The following is an 18,011-nucleotide window of genomic DNA, read 5'->3' as shown; positions in this document are numbered from 1 at the left end:
TTCAACATTGTTTTTATATTTTTCACTATATTTTAAAGTCTCAATCCAATGGCCTTGTTAAGACAAATGATTCGTTATAAAAACAAAAATCTAAACCGTTTTGCCATTTTTGGAGGATAACCGTTCTAGCAATAATAATTTAGCGTTTCTGTAAGCGGTAGACGACAGTACAAATTTCGAATTTTTTTTTATATACTTAATTTCTAATAGCCCCCTAGAACCTCAGAAATGTTGTCCAAAAAGATTATTGCCGGGGAACAAATCATTAAATACTCGATTTTTTAATTGACATTTTTAAAATTAATAAAAAATTTTTAATCAACAAGACTTAAAACGCGTGTTTCAGTTTTCAGCTGATTGACTTTAAATTTTAAAAACGCTTTGAAAAATACACTTTTCTTCGAAATTTGAAGGATCGGGCTCTTCGATGGCCTAGCCCTTTAAGATTGATAGTATATAAAATGTGAAGACAAAGTAGGAGTATTCAGGTTTTTTCGAAAAGTATTGAAGAAATGGATTATTGGTGTGGAAATTCATCTAGTGAGAAACTAACAGCAAAAAGCTTTATAAATGTTTTTTTTTTTTTTAATTTAAAAGTTGATACATCATAAACGTGAGGAGATTTCTGTAAGGAAAAAGCTAACGAAGGCTTAAGCAAATGGTTTGCTTCATGTAACTCAAAAACGAGCAAAATCGAGCGCAACCGTTGCAGAATCTCGTGTATCGTTATTGCACAATTTATTTTGTTTTTGAAAACCGGGCATCAAGAACCCTTTGGAACATATAATATATTTGTCTATTGAAAAGATTATGACATTTTTTTTAGGAATTTTATTGTAGATTTAAAAATTAAAATACGTGTGATGTTTTTCCACAACGACGCAATTTTGTTAGATATTGATTCTTTTTGAAAATCTTAGATCATCTTACATCAAATATCTATTTATTTATTTTTTTATTCATCAAAATATATAAATAAATAAGTTTATTTAAATAAATACCTATCTTAAAGCTAATGTACATTTTTTTGTAAATTAATTTTAAATCAAAATCTGTTTGTTGAGAGATCAAGTTCATTACATAAAGAGTTGAAAAGTTTAACACACAGAAAAGGATTCATTGCAACCATAATTGTATCTATGTTTTGTATTATTGGGAAAATGACGAAACCGCAATTCTATCTCCGGAATATAGATAACACTTAAGGGGGTATTCTGGTCTAGAGACATGAATTTTATGTAATTTTTGAAGTGCTGTAGAAAAAACCAAGCTACAATTTCACCATCAATTTTTTTATACATTATTTATTCACATTAGAAGCATACAAAAAAAAATAAAAAAGTAAAAAAAAAATAAAAATTCCGTTAGTTATCAGCTGATAGAGTAGTGCGTGACCATACCCACGATTTTAACTCTCCTAGAAATCTGAAATCAAAAACTAAAAAAGTTTATTAATCTACACTAATGTCGCAATGTCTGGAACTACGGAAAAGTTACAAACATTTTTTTTTACAAAATGGCGGCTGTCTAAAGAAAAATACAAAAAATTTACCATTTTTTTGAACATTCTTCGATTTGTTAAAAATAGTAAAAATAAAAATTTGGGGATGGCCGTAGTTCCGGACGTAGACAAGTCCCTAAAGAAGACTTTCTTAAAATTTCAAGTAAATCGGTTCGGCAGAACCTGAGAAATCGTGGGTATCAGATTCAAAAAGACAGTTCTGAGAAAAACGCGTTTAAAGTACCCCATTATGTCTTTTGTTCTATTAGTTGCAGCCCAACCGATTTGGATGGCTGCTCAGCAAAATACTTATTTCTCCGAAAATAATTTGAATTTGGGAAAATCCTCTAGTAGACATATTCTTAAATAGTTAAACTATGAAAATATGAAAAGAAAAAAAAATCGATTTTTTTTAATTTCTAGACCAGAATACCCCCTTAATACGATAAGAAAATACATCATGCACAAACAACAAACACTGAATAAACCGTCTTTTTTCGAATGAATCAAGTCCAGTTAAGGCACACCTAGATACATATGATGGAGTGTCAATTCACCATATTAGCTGCCGAATTACAAATATTGTAAAAGGCTTTTACACTCTTTCAATATGTGTTACCCTAATAGAAGTAGATGGAGACCATAAAATTGAACAATACTCAAGAATTGGACAAACAAATGACATGTAAACTGATTTTAAAGCGTAAGGGCTAGAAAACTCATTGCAGTTTCGCTTAACGAAACCAAGCTTTGAATTAGCCCCGGCTATAATATAGTTCACATGTCACAAAAACAACAACTTTGAATCGAAAATGACTCCAAGATCAAGAATCTCAGATTTGCGATCAAGAATCTGATTGAACATTTTGTAGTTGTTTATAATTGGAACCAAAGTTCGATGTGCAGTGAAAACATAACATTTTTATATATTCAAAGGAAGAACATTTCTTTCACACCAAACGGATAAAATATTTAAATCATTTTGAAGATTTTGATGATCAATTTTATTTTTTATGCAAAGATATATTTTAAGGTCATCAGCATACATTAAACATAAATCATTTTTTAAAAGAAATGAGATTTCATTAACGAAAATATCAAAAAGGAGTGGTCCAATGTGACTTCCTTGAGGAACTCCAGATGAAACTTTAATAATACTTGAAACAAAATTTCCCAATTTCACACATTGTGTTCTGCCATTAAGGTAGCTAGATATCCATTTCTTTTTTTTAATTTAGCTATACGAATTTTATGACAAATTGAGTCAAAAGCTTTGACAAAGTCAGTATAGATAGTGTCAACCTAGTAGCCAGATTCAAAAGAATCGGTGACATATCTTCAATAAAGGATGAGATTTATTGAAGTTGATTTACCTGGAATAAATCCATGCTGCTTATTACAAATATGTTCTTTTATATTAAAAAACAAATGATCCTTTACTATGAGCTCAAATAATTTATGGACTGCAAGATTACATATAAAAATTTCCATTGATTGAGAAATAGTCCGGTAGAAAGGCATTTATTAAGCGGTAAAGCTAACGAAAATTGACATTGCTTTAAAACAAAAGATGGAATTCCATCAGGGCCAGGATTCAAACTGGGTTTTAATTTTGAGATACCATTTAGGATATCGGATTCAAAAAGATTAAGTGTTGAAATATTATCATTTCTGAAATAGCTTCCCTTTTGATAAATATTAAATGATTAATGGTCAACATAAACCGACTTAAAAAAATTAGGAAAAAGTTTACACGAACTTTGTAAATCGTTTGATGTTTGACCATTAAACTCCATATTTTCTTGGAGAGCAAAAAATCGTTTTTTATTATTTCATTGAATATTTTACTTAAAAAAAAAATAACCCAAATTTCCAGCTTTGACTCTTGTTTGGTTGAAAATTTTCATTTTGGCTATTTTCTTGAATTTTTCAAACTTACCAATTCAACTAAAACATTAAGCATTTTGTTTTTTAATTTATTAAATTGAATTTTTGTTTTACTTCTAATTTACTCACTTATGTACATAGATTGTGTTAAATTATTTTTTAAATTCACGTGTTTCTTTGATAAAATGAAATTGCTTTATTTTTAACATTTTTGTTTCTTAATCATTCTAATTTCCTGTTATCTAGCTATCCATGAATTTTATTCTACTTAAGTTTCTATTTAAAGTCATGTTCTGATTAAAAATACACATACACCTTAATCTCTAACTTTAATTAAATTTGTTACGTATACAAATTTGTTTAACAAAAGCAGTAAACAAAATTTACATTTTCAAAATTAAATAGAACTTAAACAATTAACATTTTCGTGACTGTTTTTGTTAACGCAGTTGGGTGCATATGAGTTTTGTTATTTGAATATTGTTGTTTTTTTCCGACTTTCATTTGGTTCATAAATTAAACCCAGCTGGGCTTGTTGGCATTAAAATATATTATAGTAGTTTGTATATTTGGGTCGTCAAAATGAATGATTTATAGCAGCTACAGTAGATGCAAATTTTTAAAAGTTTTTTTTCATTTATTTTAGAATCTTGACATGTAACAAATGAATATTTGAATTTTTACACATATCTTTCCTAATAAATTTAAAAATAACTCTCTTTTTGTTAGAACGTTTTCAATTGTTTTCAGTTTTTTAAACTACAAGGGAATAAATCAAATTCTAAGGTAGTTTTGAAACGTGGTCTTACTCGTTGATTACTTAAAAAGGTCATGACAAATCCAAAACATCTCTTTAATTAATCAAATACTTAATTTTCCGTACTATACCTATAAGTGTTTACTTATTTTATAATTGAGCACTTAATTCAACTTTTCTCAAGGCTAAGAGTAAAATACGTGGTATAAAAATAATTCAATCAATTTTAACCTAATTGAGATGATACATTGTTGTCACACACTACACAAAAAGAAAAACGAACAAAATAAAATAAATTACAATAAATCTAACTACAATACAATATATTTACGTATATATGTATATGTATATCTTTTATCTAATGCCATATTCTTACCCTATAACAACCTCGAATAATTTTAATTGACGCATGCTTTGCCAAACAAATAAATAAAAAAAATAAAATATCTATAAACAAATATAAAAATAAGATGAAAAATTGAAGCCAGCCTGGCTGTCGCTGTCATCGAACCTTTTTTGAAATTAAAGAAAAAAAAATATTTTTCTAATCCCAATTTGTCAAATGTTCGATGTATGTTATTGGCTAATAAATGTTCATTAAACCGCAACTTTTCATTAAAGTCTGTCAGACTTGTGCTAGATGCTTTAAGTATGTATGTATGTAGTATGTCTTGACTATGCTTTATTACTAAAACTATCAATTGCGAAAATATATGTGTATCTTTGTACATACATATGTTTAGATACATTTACCTGTTTGCCTCTTAGCTGCTATACTGCCATAGCAGCTAGATACATATATGTTGCATGTACTGGTGTTGAATGGCTGATGGTTATAAGAGGTTTTGAGAACGTCGTCGACGTCGTCGCACGTCGTCGTCGTTGCCGTCAAGCTTGTTGAGGGGTACATGACCATACCTCACCTCGTTTGTGATTTTCTTTAGCTCACGGCAAAATGTCAATGAACGCAGAAATTTATACGCTTATGAAAAAAATACAGTATTGTTTATATACTCACATTTAGATATATGTATCTACTTTACAAAAAAATAAAGAAACAAAAGGCAACAAAATAAACAAAATAAACAAACAAAAATATTATTAAAAAAACCAAGAATGCATATGCATAGCATAAGCTTTAAAGAATACAACAACAAAAAAACATAAAGTAATGAAGAACAAGAAAATTTCAAAAAGATGTTTTCTTTTTTTTTGTTGTTGTTGTTGGTTTGTTCTTAACCCGCGATGATGGGCCTTTATACGCAACAACCAAAGCCCTTCTTTGCGTAGGCACAATATAATAGCTCACTATATTTGATATGATGAATAGGGTTGCCACAAAAGATGTTAATTTTCTTGTTATTTTTTTTTTTTGTCGAATAAGTATTTTTAAAATTTTAAAGATCCAGTTGCATACAAAGTTTTTTTTAATTTGAATCGCAGTTCAACAATTTAAAGTGAGGTTCAACCGACGTTTAAGATTGAATTAAACTCAATTTTGTTGAAACTCCGAATTTGGACCGATTATCATGCTGAAAAAGTAAATTTACTAAAACTTGGATTAAACAATTTAGTTGTTACTCATTAAGTTCAAAAGTAGAAAAACGTAGGAATATCTTTAAAAAAAAAAACAATTATTTTTTAAGGGTCATTCCTAAAGCGGAATTCTGATGCAACAATAATTTTTTTTCCAATTTTACCGAAAAATGTATGAATTTATTGTTATTGAGAACTTACAGTAAAAATAATATTTTTAAACCTGTGCTAAACACATTTTTTTTAATAAGAAATATAAACCAAATCTAATGGAGGCAATCGGCCTCTTGTCCTGTCCCTTTCTGTAATTACTCAACTGTTTTTTTTTGGACAAAAATGGTTTAAGCCTGAAGAAAATATTTAAAATCTTAGTGATTCACAAATTTTGGGAACGCCGCGGCCGTAGGACTGTCTTATATGAATCGTTTGCAACGGGAGTCTGAAAGGTGGCGTGCAGCGATATTTTCGACTCTTAAAAAAAAACATGATTTTATGGACACAGCTATATCACAAAATCGAATTTGAAGACTATAATTTTTTGCACCAAGCATTGCTCTTGCTAGGCTCTTCTACTAGGGCGAAATTAACGACAAAAATTACTATAAACGCTCTTCAATTGTGATCACCGACTCCTATGTTACCATTGAATGAAAAGTGGATGGATCACACGCCCATCAAATTGAATACATCGATATTCCTTTGTTTTAACCAAAACTAGAGTGAAACTAAGATTCTATTATTTCAAGAAGTGATGTTTCTCAGAAAATCAGTCAGTGTCGGTTTTTATGATTTTTGAAGTATCTTAGAAACTACTTGTTCTATGTTTTTGAAATGTCTTAACCAGCCTAGCAAATGTTGTGAATGTGAACTTGAATTAAATTTTCTGAAGTTAGAGGTTCATCAAAAATGAGAATAGTCCTTAAACATTTGATCAAACACTAACGTTTCTTTTGATTTTTGAAAAAAAAAATCAAAATATTTTGAACATTAAGTCTACAGTGTTTCATTAAAAAAAATATAAGTTTTTGGGAACTTATGGGAATCAATTAGTGTGATAGGCTGATAAATGGGGTATCACATGAGGTTTTTAAAACATTTTATCAAACAGAAGAGACCCTGCGAAGTGGCGTCTCAAAAAAGCAACTTGAAAAGCAAGGTTGAAAACATCATCAGAAATAACAATTAAAAAAGAAAATACCATCGCAATTTTAATAAGAAAAAAAGAGGCTGGGATGCGACCTACGCACTGACTAACTGACTGACTGACTAACTTCCCATCCCGTCTGTCGATTTGTCTTGCTTAAAAGTTTGTAGGTTTTTGTGTTGGGTTAAAAAAGTTGTTAGTTGAATTATTCTTAAATTTTTTTTAATTATTTGCAATTTTTTTATACAAAGAAATAGTTTAGTTTGAAAATCTTGTTTTGTTAAATAGATTTTAAGTCGAAAACAATTTTTTACCAATTGGATGAATGAAATTAATTTGTGAGATATCAAGAACCGAACATCAATTTTTACCAAATTTGCGTACTAATTTTTGTAGATTTTATTTTTTTTATGAAAAAACGGACTTGTACATTTTTTTAATAAAAAAAACTACCTAATATCGAAAACAATATTTTCTGTGAAATAAAAAAAGTTTGAAGACAATATTTTTAATTCTTGAAAAGCTAATTGAGTCGAAAGTAAATTTGTACCATGTTTTAGTACCTACTGTTTTTATTTTTCGTAAAAAAACTGTCAATTAGATTTCTCTTAAAAATTTAACTGAATGTTGACAACAATATTTTTTTGAAAAATAAAAGGAGTTTAAAGCCAATAACTCAAAGTTTTGAAAAGATATTTGAGTCGGAAATCGATTTTTCGAACTTTTATTAATTTTGTTGTTTAGATTTTTATTTTTTGTAAAAAAAAAACTGTCTTTTCGATTTTTCTCAAAAATTTACTAAATGTTGGCAACAATATTTTTTAAAACATAAAATTAGTTTAAAGCCAATAACTCAATAACAAAATTTAAAAAGATATTTTAGTTGAAACCCTATTGTTTCCAACTTTTATTAATGTTTTTGTTTAGGTTTTTTATTTTTTGTAAAAAAAAATTTGTCCGAATGTTGAAAACAATATTTCTTATAACCTAAAAATAGTTGGAAGCCATCATCTCAAATTAATGAAAAGATATTTGTGTCGCAGATCAATTTTTACCAACTTTTGTTAAATTTTCTCTTAAGTTTATATTTTTTTGTAAAAAAAAACATCAATTCGATTTTTCTCAATATTTCACAAAATGTTAAAAATAATATTACTTATAAGATTAAATAAGTTTGAAGCCGTAACCTCAAGTTTTTGAAAAGTCATTTGAGTCGAAATTCAGTTTTTACCAACTTTGAATAATATTTTTTTTAGGTTTTTATTTTTTATAAAAAAAAACTGTCCATTCGATTTTTCTCAAAATTTTACCAGATGTAAAAAATGTTATTTTTCCTTGCACAAAATTGTTTTCGAGATAAAATCATATTTTAGTCGTAAAATTTTCGAGGTGACACATATTTTTGTTCAGTTATTTTGATTTATAAATAAATCTGTTAATTGGATTTTTTTCCAAAAAATATTTGTTTAGTATCACTTTACAATTTATAACGGACGTTCGAACGTACGTACACACGTACGTACATACATCTTTCTAAAACTCTTTTATTTTGACTATAGGGACCTTCAAAAGTCGAGAATTGTCAAAATGTTCAATTTGACAAATCTGACCCATTACAATAACTTCCTATAAGAAGTTAAAAAGAAAAAACCATCGCAATTTTAATAAGAAAATAAAAGACGGTAATTTTAAGATAAAATTGTAATTTTACACAATAATAAAGAAGAAACTGTACAATGTCAAAAAAGCGATACGTTTTCTAAAAAGAATTATTTTTGAATAAAGTCGATTGATTTAAATACGACAAAGCTATATGTTGTCAATCTTATCAAAAAAAACATGGCTTCGGAAAAATTTGTTTGAGCTTTTGAGAGGATATGTAGAAGCCGCTCTTTTTGCTCACGCTTAGTGGCAATCTCAAATAATTCAAGTCGGATATTTGAAAATTTGTAGCGATATTTTTAAAGGTCGTCTTCCTTTAGTATCTACCTTTTGGTCTATAGATGCAGCTCTTACAAATATCTGAAAAACTGCTATGTTCCAAATTTCAAGATAATTCTTTCACCTGTTTTTTAAATAAAATTGACGTAATTGACGTAGGGTTGAACACACATAAAAAAAGATGTATTCAAATACGCTTTTAGGGAATTGTTCGTCATAAGGTAGCGTTTACTTTGATTAACTTCAATTTTCTTACATCACGAAAATCATTTACCTTAAGGCAAACAAAATTAGCTTTGAACTTATTTTAGCCTCGTTATAAATAAAGTTTTCTTACAAACAATTTGAAGATTTAAAAAAAAAAAGATTTAAAATGTATTAATTAAAAAAAAGGGACATAGTTCCCCGAAAAAATATTTCAATTAAATATCTTAACCTTATTACCATGGCAACCCTATGTCCATGTTATATGTTTTCTAGTGTTTCTTTTGATTATCATCGTTCTCTGTTATTGTGTGGGTTGCAACACAATAACACACCGTGTGTTTTTTTATTTTTTGTTTTTTATTCAAAAGCAAAGAACAACAAACGCCGCGCGCTTAGAAAGAACGAACGAACGAGTGCAGTGTCCCCAATGCTAAATTTTACAAAAAAAAAAAATGAAAAAATGAACAAAAAGAAAAGAAAACGATGTACTTGCAATCCACATCGTGTAAGGTTGCATAACTTAATGGGTTTTGCTTCACTTCTATTTTTTTTACACGAATATATTTTTCTCGTGAAAGAAAATAAAGAATATATTTCACTCATGTCATCGTCTACAAGAACAAAACTTAATATTAAACGAAAAAAATATAAATAAAAATAAAACTACAAAGATTGTATACTGAAGAGACAGGGAGCAGCCTGGCATCACTCATTCAAAAGTATGAAAAGAGGTTTGGGGTTGAAATTGGGGTAGGGGATGGTTTTTAAGTATGTGGTTTATTCGTACAGTGAAATTCTTTAGTGGCTTAGTGACATGGTAGTTGGTACAGTGTAGTATAGCCTCAGAATTAAAAAGACGAGTGGGAAAATTGGATGATTTGAAGAGGCTTTATAGTGCTGAAAAATTCTTCGTCAGATACCAACAGCTTTAACCACAGTCACCTACAAACCTCGAAACTATTTTTAATTTTTTTCTTATAAAATAAAATGCATTCGCTCATTTAAACTGAAGGGTGAAAAATTCAAAGGTAAATATTAAATTGTATTTAGAATTAAAAATAAAAATAGGAAATGAACAATAGTGCTCGCCTTGATGGAAATACATAAATATTTATAGACTTAATGGAAGAAATATTTTTAGACAAACATTTTTAGACGTCAAGGAAATAGCTTCCTCGGTAGTTAGGTACCTAGTTACCGACGACGATGTTAATTGTTTCAAAGGTAGGAAAGTCTTCTAAAGTGGGAATGTTATTTTCAGAAAAACTTGAGAGAAAAGTCAAATGGGTTGTCTATTTGAAATTTCAAACATTTTTTCTACCCAATTTGAGTTGAATGCATTTTACTTTACTTTTTGAATACAAAATTTCCTTATGAAAGTGAAGTTTTGAAATGCATTTGTGGTTTCATTTTTAACCTTGATCTTAAATCAACCTTCCATCAACTTCATATACCCGTACATTGTTGCCTTAGTCACACAATATAAAAAAAAGAAGTTGACACATCACATTGTTTACAATGTCAGTTAGGTAGCAGAAATAGAAACAAAGTAATTCTTTCACAATTGCACATTCGTTGGAAAATGGTTTTATATTTTAATTAAAAATTTAACCACACTCGGATTCACATGCACATGCCAGCCATTCTAATGAAATAGGTTTTAAGAGCTGAATTTATACTATACTCGTATACGACACCACCGTACAAGGTGAGCTGAGCTATAAATCGATTATGTTCAATTTTAATTTCTAAATGGTCAATCGTAAAATCTATGATGTGTTTTATTTTTTGTATTCACTATAAAATAAAATCGATTCTAGTTAGAATGAAGATAAAAAAAACTCATAAAATTTATCATGACTTTGTGTAAAAAGTTCACAGTGGAAAAGTTTAATTAGAAAACAAACCTGATTGAAAATCTAACACTTAGTTATTTATGGTTCCAGGAACCTTTTAAAAAATGTCCTTCTTAAATGATTTATTGATAAAATAGAGCGCTTACATTCTTGCTATAAATTTGAAATGCTCGAACAAATTTTAAAGGTATTAAGTTTCAAATTTGCAAGAGGGATATCACGGCGTATGAGTAATATTTTCTTAAACAACAAAGTATAGGAAGAAAATGTGCAGGTATGATAAGATTTGTTTGAAGCAGAAGAAACAGAAGGTGTGCAAACCGATACACATATTTCAAGCTATTAGGACATAATTAGTTTCAGCCAACTCAAAATTAAAAAATAGTTTTGTAAAACCAGATCTGAAGGAATTCAATAACATGGACATGTATAACAAGACATACTAAGCTGTTGGAATATTATATAATAATATTATAATATAATAAGAAGTCTGACATTATGGGTCTCTTTTTAATTATTCTTCAAATTTTAAGTATTTTATTTTAAACCAGTTATAATTCATCGTGTAAAAACTCTCCAGTTAAAGAAAGAGCTCCTAAGAGAACTGTTTAGCAATACTAGAAAGCCACCTTGGACGGTCTCAATGATTTTTTTAGGATCTTTAACTGGTCACTATGATAGTGACGTTGGCGCGAGTTCCACAAGTTTGACCTTGGAATGAGCATTTTTATCCCGAAAAGGGTTAAAAGCATCAGACCTAAGGCAAATAAGTAAAACGCATGGTTCGATGCGAGCTGTAAAAAGGATATTAGGGTCAAGAAGGTAAGTTTTCGTTGTTTTAGAGCCAATACAACTGAGGAATAAGTTCAAGCAAGCCAATAAGGCCTGCAACGCCCATTTTCGACGGACTAAATTTTAACATGACCAAAATTACGGCAAAAAATACTTCAATGTCCCAAAGATAGTACAAATTTTTGGTCATTTGTGAAAAATTTAAGGAATTTTTCTTTTTCCTCGGTTCCTACGCTCGTTGTCAATGACTTTTCATTTGTTAGCTCTTTAGAGAAAGCTAATCTCTTTGCTAGACATTTCGCCACCAATTCAACGCTGCCAATGAGTGTTATGACTCCGCCTGTGCTTGAGTGATTAATGATTGTATGGGACCAATCTTATTTGGCACTCGTACTGTGGCAAGAGTTCTTAGATATCTCAACATTCACAAATCCGCTGGTCTGGATGGTATCCCCGCTATTTTTCTGAAGAGGTGTTCTTCAACGCTGGCAGAACCACTGCGCAAGCTTGTTCATCTGTCCGGATGGAAAACTGCATTTGTCCAGCCCATCTCCAAAAAAGGCAAATCTACCTCACCCTCTTATTGCCGACCGATTGCACTTACGTCCCTTCTTTCCAAGGTCATGGCTGATTAAAATCAGCTCAAAAAATATCTCGAAGATCGAAAGATTCTTAATGACCGGCAGTACGGCTTTCGAAGCAATAGGTCCACTTTTGATCTCATGGTTCATCTCACCGAACAGTGGAGAAAATATTTTCATCCTTTTTGGATTTGATAGGGCTTGGCATCAGGCCGTGCTTTTAGTTTTCATGAAACCCTCCTTCATTGGATTGGTAATTTCCTTTCGGATTCCTCAACACAAGTTGTATTGGATGGATTCAAGTCTGAAAATCATAAACTAAATGCTGGTGTGCCCCAAGGCTCTGTTCTATCTCCAACACTCTTTGTATTAATGATTTCTCCTGTCTGCAACTTCTAATCCAATACATTGTTTCGCTGACGATAGTACTCTTGGTTTTTTATATTCGTTTTCAGATTCACATCCCTCTTCTTCGGATGTGGAACTGCATAGATGTGACTTAAGGAAATTGAATTACTGACAACATTTCTTTTCCATGTTAATTGGGGGTTCCAACACCTGTTTCAGCTATTTCCAATTTGTTAGCAATGACGTGTTCGAATACATTTGAAAGGTATTAAATGATATGGTTTGGATTTTTCATACCGTTTAATGAATCTTTTTGGTAGCAATTTAAGCTTATAATAAATTGTCTTTCCCGCCACAATCATCAAATGTTTTAAAAATTAAAAAAAGTCTTCAAAAAACAATCACAATACTCCTAAATTCAAAACCATCTAAACAACTGAAATGTAATAAATGCATTCAATGCGTTTCTAAGAAAAAATATAAAAAAACCTTAAAAGAATTGAAAGAGTTTTTATTTTTTTGTTGTTGTGTTTTGGTGTTAAAAAACATTTTCGTCATAAAACAAAAACAGCATCAATTAAAGGATACAAAAGCGAATTTGTCTTTTATTCGCTTTTTTACTTTCACTTTTTTTTGGAAAATTATTTGAGGAAATTTTCGATCTAGAAATAATTTTGTTCGTTGTCATTCTTGTCTTCTCGAGTCATCGTCGAAGTGCGTCTCTTTTATTTCGAAAATCCTCTGTCTTCAAAGTGCGTCGTCATGATAATTCGATTTAATTAAACGAATTTTCTTTGTGACAATTGAAACTCTGTTAAGCGCTACAATATGTGCCTATGAAAAGATTATACAAAACGCTTTTCCATTCTAGATAAAGACTTGACAAAGAGTATTAGTCTTTGGGTATATTCTAAGTATAAATTGATCTGCTATCCATGAGTGAAGTAGAATCAATTAAATCCACATAACATTACGAAGTTTATTGCCTTCAAGAGATACAAGCCCGCCACTCGGGAAACTTCATTTAAAACCCTCCATACTCAAGTTAAAATTGTAAACTTTGTAGCTATTTGTATACAATCAAGGCTGCCATATTATAAATAAATTGAGATAAGAGAAGTATTTGCTCTAAAGAAAAGTTATTTAGTCGGGCTCTCTATTTTATGAGGAGTTTTTGTTCCATATGCAACTTTAAACTATTTAAAATATCAAAATAACCATTTTTTGAAAATTCTAGGGTGTCCTAACCCTTAAATCCATGAATCTATTCTAAGCTTCTATTCAGCTTCGCCAAACGTATTAAGTTAACTTAGGTTTTACTTTAATTTATCATTAAACAAAAAAATAGCTTCAAGGATATCGAACTCGAACCTAATACAACATTATTGATCATTTATATTTCAAGAGGGTTCTGATGCACACACCCCCCTTCTCTTCTCCCCTATTGTTTGAAAACCTATCTGAAATGAGTAAACATACAACAACGTATCAATAAGAGTGCACAAACAAAAAGCGTCTATTATTCCATGGAATTATATCGCGGCCGTTTTTGTGTGGTTGCTACATTTTATTTGTAATTCAAAGATACATATAAATGTAATGTATCTAGATACATTGTACCTAAGTATGTATACGAGTAGGGTGCAATGACAATGATACACAATTTAAATATACAAAATAAAAACAAAATCCACAGCTCACATATTGTAGTATTGCACATCATTTAAATTCGATGTCAATGTAATTTAATGCAAAACCACCATCATCACCGCCGCCGTCGCTGAGCTGAACTGAAACAAGCCGTAAAGGCCTACATACGATATAGCTTTGGAAAACATTCTACGAATATAAAGGCAACGAACTGCATTGAGGGTATACTTTGAAAAAAAGTTCGAGTATAGAAAAAAATTAAATGAAAATCACTCCAATTCTTGTTCTACTTTGATTGTTGGCAATGATGGTTTTTGTAAAAATATATTTATTTTTACTCTAGGAAAAATAACTACATTATTATTACCTTTAGGTGCAACGATTTATTTGTAAAGATATGTACATATTGGTAAAATTGTAGAAATGTAGATATGTACTTTTATATGTGAAATGGTTTTGTTTGAAAATTTATTAAAGGAGCATGTTATGTATTTTGTAATTTTATTGATTTTGTGATTTTTTGTATGTAATGCAAACACCATACTTTGTAGGTAAGGCGGGAAAAACAATACCAGATGTTGTTCATTACATTTTGTTTATGTGGAAATTTATTTACAGGGTGATCCAAAAAGGAAAATAGACCTCTTATTTTTTGAAACCTGTGTTTAACTAATTTAAGTGGTTTTAAACATTTTTAAATTCCGCGATGTAAAATTTCAACTCACATTTGTTTTGATGATATTTATAAAGTTCTCGATTTCTAAAGTCCATAGTTTTTGCTTTAAAATAAAGTATCCACACATCTTGCAGTTACCATTTTTACCAAAAATATTGTTTGTCCAACTGTCACTTTTGAAGCTGTCTTATTTTGACATTTGACTAGTAAGAACTACGCTTTTACTAAAAATTAAACGATACACGCCTCATTCACCACAAAAATTGTAGTGTCGATCGCAAAGTTTTGTCCAAAGAGTTATAGATTTTTTTTGAAGAGTTGATGGTGGCTAACACCGAAATCTTTTGATTTAACAGCTTAAGGCTTTTTTCCTCGCTCCACATACGATTCAAGACCTTTAATATGGGAAGTACTCGTAAAAAATATCATCACAAGAATATGGTGCTTTATTTTTAATCGTAGCCACTGGTTGATACCTTCCTCTTTTTAGAGAAGTGGAAAATGTCTTCGATAAAATTGTCTGAAGCACTTAGTTAAAACCTATAGACCAGTCTTAAAACTTTCAGCGCTTCTTAAAGTGTTTAGAAATTTGGGATTTCAATAAGCTTAATTTCATAGTAAAATATGTTACAACTCTTAGACAGTATGGTTTCTGTAGTGGTCGTTCCAATACAACTAATTTGTATCTTTTCAGAAACATTTCTTTATCTTCTTTATAAAGATGAATTCAGGTAAATGGTTTATATACAGATTTCGTGAAAGCTTTCGATATAGTTCAACACAAACTTCTTATAAGAAAGCTTATGAAAATGTGATTAAAACTTGGTTTTGAAGATTACTAATCTTTTTTCTATTGAGGATTTGTCAGGTCTGCCTCAGGGTAGTCATTTTGGGCCTCTCCTTGTTTATTGGCATTCCAGATTGTTTAAAAATTTGCAAATTTTCTAATTTTCACAGACCATTTGAAATTATATTTTCCATTACCTTTAATTGATGACTGTCTTTATGTTCCAAAAAAAATGCAAATGCGTTTTTTCGGTGGTGTAAATATCTAGAACCATCTTGAGGTAAATATCTCTAAGAATATAATATTTAGAGCTTTTTGTTCATCACTTTAGGTGATTAAATAAAAGACCTTGGTTTAATATCTTTAATAATACCGGTATTGGGGCGTTGTTTGGTTATCGTTTTATCAAAACTCCTGTGACAGGATTGAAATGTTTAAAAAAGATTCACTCGTTTTGCTTAAAGGAATTTAGTGTGTCCGAAAGGTTTACCCAGCTATAGTTCTAGATGCACTTTAAAAGATTTGAAATCTCTAAAATGTCGAAGAGTTCTTCTTATAAAGGACGTTCTAAATGGCAGGATAAAATCTCCGGATTCACTAGCTCTTATGACCTTTTATTTTCCTGAGAGAAATCTTGGAAACAGCCATGTTATCTTTTCTATTTGTTATCACAGGACGAACTATGGACGTATTTCTTTTTACGAACCTTAATCATCTGTCAGATGTCAAATTGTGTTTTCTCTAAGATTGCCATAAACTTTACTTCCCATTTCAAGAAAAATTAAAACCAGCCTAAATTTTGAAAATAATTACATAACTTCACCCGCAAAAAAATAACCTCGACATATTTCAAACCAGATTAAGCTGGATTATAGAATAAAAATGTATTCACATTTTAATAGAGAAAAATTAAAATTGAAAAAAGCTATAAAAAGCCTTCCTTTCACTTTATGTGATTAGCTGCTATGAGAACATCCGGAACCAGAAGGTGTTTTATTTTTTTGTATAAAGAATAAGTTCCACTACGCAATTAAAATTTTATTTAATTTCCTTTTTTTTATCATTATAATAAAATTAAAATAAATCGTGAATCGTACAACGTACTACGCTCGCGATGTATTGCATTTCGTTGATGTTAACAATATAGTGTGTCATTAAACTGGCCTTCAACTTTCTATAAACAGCGACACTAAAGTTTTTTTTGTTGTTTTTGCATCTTTAAGCATAACTAATTGTCTCATGATTTTGTAAACAAATTAAAAATAAAAATACAATTAAATATACCTACTCGTAAAAAATTATATATTAACGTAAGTGTATCTACTTTAACATTATGCCTGCATTTAGTAAGCACTTTTTCTAAACAGTACAGCTTCTCATTTATTGAACTTAGGCTTGCAAAAAAACGGAAGATTCTTAATTTTAAAAGAAAGGAACATGGTAAAATAAAAAAGTTAAGGCTGAAAACTAAAGATCTAAGACATTAGACATAAAAGACGCGGCATAAGAAATACGACAAAAGATTAAAGGGATAAGTTTGAAATAAGTAAACATGGGCCATACGACATAAGACAAAAATCATAAGTTTAAAAATGGAAAATAGGGCACCATAGAGTGTAGATACGAGTACAAGACCATAGACCATAGTCGACAAACGATAAACGATAGATGATAGGCGATGGACGATAGACGTTAAACGATAGACGTTAAACGATAGACGATAGACAATAGACGATAGACGATTGACGATAGACGATAGACGATAGACGATAGACGATAGACGATAGACGATAGACGATAGACGATAGACGATAGACGATAGACGATAGACGATAGACGATAGACGATAGACGATAGACGATAGACGATAGACGATAGACGATAGACGATAGACGATAGACGATAGACGATAGACGATAGACGATAGACGATAGACGATAGACGATAGACGATAGACGATAGACGATAGACGATAGACGATAGACGATAGACGATAGACGATAGACGATAGACGATAGACGATAGACGATAGACGATAGACGATAGACGATAGACGATAGACGATAGACGATAGACGATAGACGATAGACGATAGACGATAGACGATAGACGATAGACGATAGACGATAGATGATAGACGATAGACGATAGACGATAGACGATAGACGATAGACGATAGACGATAGACGATAGGCGATAGACTTCAGACCAAAGACCATAGACTGCAACCCAGAATATCCTTTTCAGCCATCTGAGAAAAGGTTATAAGTTTTTAAATAAGAGGGTTTTTACTGTATTATTTATTTTCCCACCTAGCAACGGTATACAAGCGAACTCCTCCTATGTGT

The 18,011-nt window shown here is 30.3% G+C and overlaps 1 protein-coding gene across 3 annotated transcripts in view; it reads left to right on the top strand.

Moving 5' to 3' along the window:
- The window catches only part of LOC129944613 (homeodomain-interacting protein kinase 2), a 194,137-nt gene that overhangs the window by 154,350 nt on the left and 21,776 nt on the right, over positions 1-18,011 (top strand). The gene's annotated exons all lie outside the window — the stretch shown is intronic.

Source organism: Eupeodes corollae, chromosome 2 (assembly GCF_945859685.1).
Source record: "Eupeodes corollae chromosome 2, idEupCoro1.1, whole genome shotgun sequence".
Classification (NCBI taxonomy): Eukaryota; Metazoa; Arthropoda; class Insecta; order Diptera; family Syrphidae; genus Eupeodes; species Eupeodes corollae.
Note: the sequence above shows the minus strand (reverse complement) of the source record. Positions and strands in the feature narration are given on the sequence as shown.